Source organism: Ovis aries, chromosome Y, assembly GCF_016772045.2.
Source record: "Ovis aries strain OAR_USU_Benz2616 breed Rambouillet chromosome Y, ARS-UI_Ramb_v3.0, whole genome shotgun sequence".
NCBI lineage: Eukaryota > Metazoa > Chordata > Mammalia > Artiodactyla > Bovidae > Ovis > Ovis aries.
The window spans coordinates 16,452,319-16,462,340 of NC_082741.1; the positions used below are offsets into that span (position 1 = coordinate 16,452,319).

Here is a 10,022-nt window from a genome sequence, read left to right on the forward strand (position 1 = left end):
TAATTTTTTTTTTGTTTTTTTATTTATTTCACTTTACAAGATGGTATTATTGGTTTTGCCAAACATAAACACGAATCCTCACAGAATTGGATCACACAGAGGCCCATCACAGTCCCTGGGGGCCTTGGAGGCTCAGGCATCTCTTTGGCCTTTTCCTGCTAAAGGGAGATAACACTTGGAAGCACAGGTAAGACAGGTGCACATAGAAAGCTACACAGATAGAAAGAACAGGGGGCCTCACTCAGAATGTTGTGGGCCCTAACGAGTGGTAGGCTAGCAAAAGGGACATGACATTGACCAGCAATGACCTAGATAGGTGCACACCAAGAAGACAGTTCTCCAAGTCAGCTGAGCCCAGACGTCCTTGTTTTCTGGTCCCCTGAAGGATTGCACAGACAATGGATCAGAATAGCCTGACTGGTACTGGGAAGCTGTCCAAGCTGATGGGTGAAGGCAGAACGCAGGTGCCTGTCACTCAGCTTTCCAGGGAGAGCATTTCCAACCTGCCCAATTCTCTGCAGATTGGTCCCTGTCAGGAACAAATGCCAAAATTTTGTAGCCTTTGAGGCTAAATCACAGAGTTAGAAGTGCAACCTGACGTGATTGATGAGCACATGAAAGAAAATAACCAGGACAAAGAAACTTGGGTGGTTACCAAAACTCAGGTTCCTGGAGAAAAAAGCTTGTACTTCTGCATATCGGCAAGTTTCCTGTCAGGGAAATTAGTGTGTACACACCCACGTGTGTGCATATGTGCACACATAATTGCCTGACAGTACGCTTGTGAATATGAAGTGTCGGAACTGACCTAGCCAGGTGATGGAAGTTGGATAGCGAAAACATGAAAGTCATACGGAAACGTACATACTTAGGCCATCAGAAGCACTGGAGCCACGGTACCAATGGCTGTTATCTCACTGAGTGAGCAATTTCTAAGTGGAATCACAGTGGTGCACCCAGGAAGCCTGGCAGAAAGGAGAGGCAGGAAGAAATTGACTGGGGGCCACCAGTGAGAGTGAAGAGGATCCAAGACACAGAACAGGCTGCAATCCGAGACACAGAAGCCGCAGTGGGTGACCCCACAACCCCTTGGACATGTAGCTACAAAGGCCTATCCATCCTACTCAAACACTGGACACTCTTTCCCTGACCTTACCATGAGCACGAGCAACACTTGCCATTTATGTGAGGTTTCAGAAATGGACCAGCACGGCAGCATAGGCACTTGCTACCTGCATAGTCTTCCTGTCTGAAACATCACTCTTTGTACTCTTTGCAGAAAGCATATATAGGAGGTCAGGACTATTAGATGGATGGCTTAGATTGATCCCGTTGCTGCTCCCAGCCCCACAGGATTGGTTAACTGGGCAGGCTGGTACATGTTCTCAGATGGAGAACAGAACCACTTGAAAGGTCCTCGATAGGGTAAATGGGCAGATGTACATGTCTCCCACACCAGTAAGTCATGGAACTTAACAGGGAGTTGTTCTTAGCGACTCACTGGCAGGAATTTGAACAAGGTTCAGGGAGCTTCCTCATGCCAGCAGAGCATGCCCCATTTCTCCCTCTGTGAAAAGTGTGGCCAAGCCACCTCAGGCCTGTGTAGGTTCGTGTCTGTCCAGTGAGGGAGGGAGGGTTACCCGACCCCTTCTGCAGTTCAGCAGTGACTGCCCACTGTTGGCTTTCAAGATTGAGAAAGCACTCTCCAAACCTGTGGACTAAAAATATCTGATCTCCCTTTGGTGCAACTCACTCAGGAGGAGAACAGCTTGCCTTCACTCCAAGGATAAGCTTCTCCTATGAGCGTTGGTGTCCATACAGTGGCAAAGGGCAACAGCACCACTTAAAGAGATGGAGACACACAGACACCAGCCCTGGTACACACAAGGAAGGATTGCTCCAAACAGTGCTATGCCAAAGCAGAGACAAAGAGACAAAGACCCTAAGGTCCTGGTGTCCCTGAACAACAGAGATCAACGTGGCAAACGGTGGGGTTTTTCCCTACTCCCCTAGCATCCGGCCAGCAACAGTCTGTCTGTCCCATGGAGAAAAGTATCCAGCCACTTGGCACCCCTGTGTATCCTTTGGATACTCAGGGAGAGCTCCCAGTTATTGAAGGTCCTGTGGGACACAGGAATGTGCTGTTTGGATTGTGGATCAGGAATGCGTGATTGGAATTTCCAGATCTAGATCAATGACAACGCCTGAGGTAGCAGCAGATGCAAAACCTGCTAGTTCTATGGAACAGAATCTGGCCATGTAGTGGTGCTGGATCCCAGGAACCACGGAAGATGACATCCAGTCTAGGGGCGTGTCCATCGTGTGCTGTCCACTACCCTCTCGGCTGTTGGTCTAGATTTGAGTCAGCTGCCTGTGCGTGGCTCACAGCCTAGGGCCCCGCCTGTTTGGCTGGTGTCCCAGGGCCCGTTCACCCTGTCGTGGGCTGCCACCACCCATTTCTATAGTCTCAGGCCACCCCCCACACACACCAGTCATAGCCTCTGAACCATGCCCCACACTCCCCACACCAAAAACGCTAGTGGGCCCCACAGGGTTACTGCACCCTGAGCCACCATTGCTCACCACTTGCTGTGGTGCTATTATGTCCTGTCCCTTAGCATCTGACCCAGGCTGGGGTCATGGTCAGAGCCAAGAGGAGTGTGAGAGGAGGTCAGAGGAACACGGGAGCGTCCTGGGACCCCGGGCCTTCTTAGCTGTGAGCATGGGTGCTTAGGGGGATGGGGCCCCGTGGCCTGACCTGATGATGCTGCGCATGGCTGGGACGTTGCAGCCACCAGTGGTCACACCAGGCGAAGATGCCACCCTCTTCAGAGTGGAGGCAGGAGAGGACGGCAAGGCCCAGGTGGATGGAGTCGTGGCAGGGATCAGACGGGTTTTCCAGCTGCTTGCAGAGGACATCATTGAGGATGCGGAGGTTGTGCCAGATGAGTAACAGCAACAGGGGTCCTCCCTGGAGCTGGAGGAGAAGACGGTGGAGGAGCAGTGCCAGGAAAGCCCTGGAGGCCCGAGTGAGCTCCCAGCACTAGATGTGATGCAGGCACTGGTGACCCTGTAAGTGGAACTGAGCTCTGAACCTGAGAAAACCTTCAGGGCCTACATTTGGTTCATGTGCAAGAGCCATGAGAGGAGGAAGCGTGACTTGGCTCAGAAGAGTGCCATCATCCTGGGCATCCCTGGCTTCTGGGACAACGTAGTATCCTTTCTGCTACTCCTTGTGGTCCACTGCTCAGGAGGAGGGGGAGGTGCAGAGGCAGGAGCTGGAGGAGGGGTGGAGGCGAGGGGGAAGGATGGTGGACCCTGAAGGAAGTGTGGTACTGGGCAATTGGCAGGCTCCAAAGGCACAGCTGAGTAGAGTCCGGGCAGGGCCACACCTATAAGTGTTGCAGCCATGACTCTGTGTGCCTACTTCAGGCCTGCATCTGAGGAGGAATAGCCTCTAAGTCAGAAATGACCAGAGACAGTACACCAGAGCCACCTTAGCTGACGGTCATTGTTGTAAAGGTGAATGATTCCGAAAATAACTGAGATACGGGAGTCACACACACACACACATGTGAGCGCACACACACACACATACACAAACCCACAGAACATATGTAGACATACACTATCCAACATCAACCCCTTTGCTTTCAGACATGGTTTGTCACAATGACTGTTAAGTCCTACCATGTAAGCAGTGACATGCCACTACCCAGCATACACAGGTCTGGGAAATAATAGCTGTCAGAAACAGCCGCTGCTTGGGGAATGCAGACCACCTCAGATGCAGAACACCACCAGGAACACAGAGCCATGAGCTTGTCTGATGGTATGGCAGGGTCTGAGCTCATCAGTACTGGCTGGGTAAGCAGAAGTGCCCAGCATTCTTGAAGATGCCTGTTCCCGTGCCCTTCTTCCACCCCAGACTAGGGCTGATGCTCCTGGCTCTTCTTGGCCCAGCATGTAGCATAAATGGCTCCTTGACCTCAAGCAGATTATGAACCACCCTCAAGTTTCTGTCATGATCAGCGACCAGGGTAAAGACTTTCTCATCTACATGATCGACTTGAATGTCAGTGAGGGAGACTGAGGACAGTTGGGTATGGGACTTGGTGGGGTGTGGGAGGATCATGTTATCCATGTTCCTACACTGTGAGTTTGGAGAGGCTTCGAGGAAGCTGTTAATGCCTGCCTGGGAGGCAAGCTGAGGACCCTCGAAGCTTGCACCTTTTCCCTCCTCCCTATCCTAGCAGGTACAGGTGCGAGCCATCCACGGTCATGCAGCAAGCTGATCTTTTCCTTTCGGGACCACCCCTATTTCTTGAAAAGAGTGATCATTAAGGCATATTACCTTGACATCACTGGTAAAATGTGAGTCCAGGAATGATGACTTTGGGTGTGCAGGGGTGTGGATGATCCACCTGTGGGATCCACACCCATCTCCCCTCTCTTCCTGCAGCATATAGGGGACATTGTTCCACTCCAGTCTATTGGTTCTGAGACTTTGAACAGGGAGCACCAGCTGCACGCTGGACACCAGGAGCCTTAACTTTATCAACTGGTTGTCAGGCCACAAATGCCCAGAATCAAATAGGATTGCTGAGGTGGGGTTGCTTTGGGCTGGCACATAGTTGGTGACTACTGTTGGAGTTCCTGGCTGCTCAGGGAGGGTTTGGGGCCTGGTCAGCCCCAAGTGACCTTGCTCTTGTTTCCAGGAGATCATCAGTGAAGACGTGTGGGATGATCCCCTGAAGTACTACCCCAGAGAGGAAGGTTCTTCCATAAGAGGTAACTGACAGAAACACATGTGATGACGGTGTTGGAGGTGGACCTGGAAGCAATGGGGGACACAAATGGAAAAGGGAACACAGGTGTTTCAGCAGCTGAAGATGCCAGTGTCCAGCAGTGTCGGAGATAGTGTCAAACAGCACCATGTCTGGCCCTTGGGGTTCCCTGTCCATTTCCTACTGGAGCTCTTCCATTTTTCCCCAAGGCAGCCTGAAGCCACTTCCCGCACAGCATGCGTGATGGTGATGAGATGCCAAGTGGTGGATGTGGAAATTCACAGAAGATTCCAAAATTAGCACACAGGTGCACTGGAACACTGGAGAGGACACCCTTTCAATGATAGATCATCCCATGGTAAGGGCCGGGAGTGAAGGGCCCAGACAATATCAAACTCAGTGAGCAGCAGGAGGCCAAGAGATGGCAGAACCCATGAAAGGATGATTATGACATAGATACTTAATTCACCTTGCCTCTAGTAGTATCACCTAGGACTCTTGCACTGCATCCACAGCTGATTTGAGGGAGACTTTCTTCACTCACGGACACACTGAGTCCTCAAGCCCCTGGTCTCAACAGGTCACCTGCTATGTGCAAAACCTAAATTCAGGTTCAGCAGCCAACTGCATGAGCCTGAGCATACTGATTTGAGAAAGGATAATGTACCAGCTACTACACGGCTGTACCTCTGGTCCTATCTCCAACACCCTCACTGCATGTGCATCTTTCAGTTACCTCTCATGGAAGAATCATTCTCCCTGGTATAGTACTTCAGGGGATCGTCACACATGTCTTCACCAATGTTCTGCTGGCAACACAAGCAAGGTCACTTGGGGCTGACCAGGCCCCAAACCCTCCATTGAGCAGCCAGGAACTCCAACAGCAGTTGCCAACTCTGCGCCAGCCCAAAGCAACCCCACCTCAGCAATCCTGTTCGATTCTGGGCATTTGTGGCCTGACAACCAATTGAGAAAGTTAAGGTTCCTGGTGTCCAGCCTGCAACTGGGTCCTCCCTGTTCAAAGTCCCAAAACCAGTGGACTACAGTGGAACGACTTGCCCTGTACCCTGCAGAAAGGCAGGGGAGACTAGGGCAGACCCCACAGGTGGATCTTTCACACCCTTGTACCCCCACACTCATCAGCCTGGGAGCCACATTTTACCAGTGATGACAAGGTAATACTTCCTAGTGATCACTGTGTTCACAAAGTAGGGGTTGTCTGTCCCCAGCTTGCAGCAGGACTGTGGCAGCTCCACACTTGCATCTGCCAAGATAGGGATGAGGGAAAAGTTGCAAGCTTCTAGGTGCCACAGCTTGCCTCCCAGGCAGGCATTAAAAGCTTCCACGATGGTTTTCCACAGTCTTGCAGTGCAGAAACATGGATAACACCATCCTCATACTCCTCGTCTTGTCCCATACCCACCCAAACCCAGTCTCCCTCACTGACCTTCAAGTCGATCATGTAGCCGAGAAAGTCTTTATCTTGGTCGCTGATCATGATGGAAACTGGAGGGTGGTTCATAAACTGCTTTAGGAGCCTTTCAGGCAATATACCGTGCAAAGAAGAGCAAGGAACATCAGCCCTAGTCTGGGGTGGAAGAAGGACACTGGAACGTGCATCTGCAAGGATGCTGGGCACTGCCGCTTGTCCTGCCAACACTCAGGCCAGGCCATACCATCAGATATGCTCATGGCTGTGGGTTCCTTGTGATGTTGTGCACCTGAGGTGGTCTGCAGATCCCAAGGATGAGCTGTTTCTGAATGCTACTCTTCTCCAGACCTGTGTATGCTGGGTAGTGGCATGTCACTGCTTACACAGTCAGACTTGCAGACCTTGTGACAAACTGTGTCTGAAGGCAAAGGAGTTGGCATGCGTGTGTTTATGTGTACGTGTGTGTGTGGCTACTGTGTCTCAGCTATATCCCGGGATAATCCACATTAACAATAACTATCTTCTGAGGCTGCTCTGGTGTATTTTCTCTGGTCATTCCTGACTTAGAGGCCTTGGGTGCTGCCCCTCCTCAGATGCAGGCCTGAAGGACACACTCAAAAGCATGGCTGCAACATGTACATTTGGGGCCCTGCCCAGACTTTCCTCATCTGTGCCTTTGGATACTGCTAATTTCCCAAGACCACATTTCCTTCAGGGGCAACCAGCGCACTTTCTGTGCCCTGCCCCCCCCCCACCTCCTCTGGCTCCTGCTCGTGCCCATCCTCCTCCTCTTGAGCAGCAGACCCCAGGGAACAGTAGAAAGGATACAGCTATGGCCCAGATGGTGCTGCTCTGAGCCAAGTGATGCTTTCTGCTCTGATGGTTTTTGTGCATGAACCGAACATAGGTCCTGCATTTTTTCTCATGCTCAGAACCCAGTTTGATCTGCAGGGTGGCCAGTGCCTGCAGGGCATCTAGCACCCGGCGCTCACTGTGGCCTCTGGGCCTTTCATGGAACTGCTTCTCCACTGTCTTCTCCTCCAGCTCCTGGAAGGATTGCTGTTTCTGCTTCTCATCCACCACAACCTCCACCTCCTCCATGATGTCTTCCACCACCAGCTGGAACTCCCATCCAATCCCTGCCACATCTCAGTCCACCAGGGCCTTGCCATCCTCCACTGCCTCCACCATGAAGAGGGTGGCCTCTGCCTGGCATGACAATTGGTGGCTGCATGGTCCCAGCCTCACACAACATCATGATGGGAGGCCATGGGTCCCCTACCCCCTGAGCACCCTGGTTCACATCTAAGTAGGTCCGGGGTCCCAGGAAGCTCCTGCCTTCCTCTGACCACCTCTTATGCTCTTTTTGGCCCTGATTGTGACGTCGACCTGGGGCAGATACGAAGGGACATGACATGGCACTTCAAGTGTTGCATAATGGCGGGCCAGGCTACAGTAAATCTTTGGGACCCGCTAGCTCTTTGGGGGTGAGGAGTCAGAGGGAAGGTCCGGAGGTCGGGGCTTGTGTGTATAGAGTGGCCTGAGGCTGAAGAAAGGGGTGTCGCACAGCCCAGGACAGAGTTAACGGGTGGGCACTCAGTGATCAGCTGAACAGGTGGGGCCCTAGGCTGTGAGCAATGCCCATGCTGCTGGCCCAAATCTAGATTAATGGCTGAGAGGGTAGTGGGCTGCATCCTGATGGACACAGCCCTAGACCAGAGGGCATCTTCTGGGGTTCCTGAGCTCCAGTGCCCCAACGTGGCCAGATTCTCCTCCAGGGAGGTAGTGCATTTTGCATCTGCTGCCACCCCTTGCACTGACATTGACCTGGCTCTGGAATTTCCAACCAAGAGTTCCTGCTCCACAATCTGAATAGCAAACTCCTGTGTCCCTCAGGACCATGAATAACTGGGAGCTGCCCCTGAGTATCCAAAAGATAAGCAGGGGAGCCAAGTGGCTGGACGCTTTTCTCCATGGGACAGAAAGCCATTTGCTGTCTGGATTCTAGGGGAGTAGAGATAAACCCCACCATTAGCTACTGTTGATCTCCACTGTTTAGGTACACCAGAGCTGGAGGGTATAGAGCTCGTTCTGTGTCTTTTTATCTCTGTTTCTGGCATAGCACTGTTTTGGGCAATAAGTCTGTGTGTGTACTAGGGGCTAGTTTCTGTGTGTCTAAATCCCATTTAGTGGTGCTGTTGCCATCTGCCACTCTCTAGACATTAGCACTCAGAAGAGACATTTATTCTTGTTGTGAAGTCAAACTCTCCTCCTCCTGAGTGAGTTGAATCAGTGGGAGATCAAACTGTTTTAGTCCACATGTTCTGAGAGTGCTTCTCAATCTTGAAACAGTGGGTAATCACTGCTGAACTGCAGAAAGGAACGTTCGACCATCCCTCCCTCACTGGACAGATGTGAATGCTGCACAGGCCTGAGGCAAGCTGTCTTGGCCACACTATGCACAGAGGAAGAAACAGGGCATCTCTGCTGGCATGAGGGATCTCCCTGAACCTCGTTTGAAATCCTGCCAGGGAGATGCTAAGGACAGCTCCCCGTGAAGTTCCATGACTCACCAATGTCAGAGACATGCATGGCTACCATTTAACCTATCAAGGCCCTTTCAAAGTGGTTCTGTTCTCCATGAGAGAACACAACCCAGTCTGCCCGGTTGCCCAAGCCTGTGGGGCTGAGAGCAGTAAGAGGATTAAGCTAAGCCATCATCCAATAGTCCTGATACCCAATATATGTGTTCTGCAAAGAGTACAGAGTGATGTTTCAAACTTGAATATTCTGCAGGTAGCAGGTGTGTATGCTGCAGTGCTGGTCCACCTCTGAAACCTCACAAAAAAGACAAGGGGTTCTTGCTGCTCATGGCAAGGTCAGGGAAAGAATGCCTGGCACTCAAGAAGGATGGAAAGACCCTGTAGCTGGGTGTTTAAGGGGGCTGTGGGGAAACCCACTGCAGCTTCTGTGTCTGGGACTGCAGCCTATCATGTGTCTCGGCTCCTCTGTACTGTCACTGGTCACCCCGAGGCACTTTCCTCCTGCCTCTCCTTTCTGCCAGGCATCCTGTGTGCACCAATCTGATTCCACTTAGAACTTGTTCATTCAGTGAGATACTAGGGATCAAATCCATGGTTTCAGTACTTCTGCTGGCCAGAGCCTATATACACTTCCTTATGACTTTCAGGTTTTCATTATCCTTCACCTGGCTAGGTCAGTTCCGACAGCTCATACTCGCAAGCATACTGGCACATACATGCAAGTGTAAACACTAACATCCCTGAGAGGAAACTTGCATATATGCAAAAGTACGAGCTTTCTTCTCCAGGAACATGAATTTTGGTAAGCACTTAACTTTGTTTGTCCTGGTTATTTTCTTTCACCTGGTCAACAATCTGTCAGGCTGCACTTCTAACTGTGTGACTTATCCTGAAAGATTACAAAATCTTGGCATTTGCTCATGACAGGGACCAACCTGCAGAGCAGCAGGCAGGGTTGGAAGCATTCACTGTGGACAGCTGAGTGACATGTGCCTGTGTTCTTCCTTATCCCATCACCTTGGACAACTTCATAGTACCAGTCACACCGGCCTGATCGATTGCCATTGCATTCCTTCAGGGAATCAGAAAAAAGGACCGCTGGGCTCAGCTGACTTGGAGAAACACTTTCTTAGTGTGCACCTCTCTAGGTCATTCCTTCTCTATGTTGTGGCCCTATTGCTAGCATCCCACCCCTTAGGGCCCACAGCATTCTAAATAAAGCCCCTGTTCTTCCTATCTGTGTAGCTTTTTGTGTGTGCC

The 10,022-nt window shown here is 51.3% G+C and overlaps 2 pseudogenes; one reads left to right on the forward strand and one right to left on the reverse strand.

Annotated features, from left to right (window-relative positions):
* The first annotated feature begins 2,602 nt into the window (after positions 1-2,602).
* On the forward strand, positions 2,603-4,799 carry LOC132658996 (testis-specific Y-encoded protein 1-like; annotated as a pseudogene).
* A 716-nt stretch (positions 4,800-5,515) lies between these two features.
* Positions 5,516-7,636, reverse strand: LOC132658997 (testis-specific Y-encoded protein 1-like; annotated as a pseudogene).
* Positions 7,637-10,022: the final 2,386 nt, after the last annotated feature.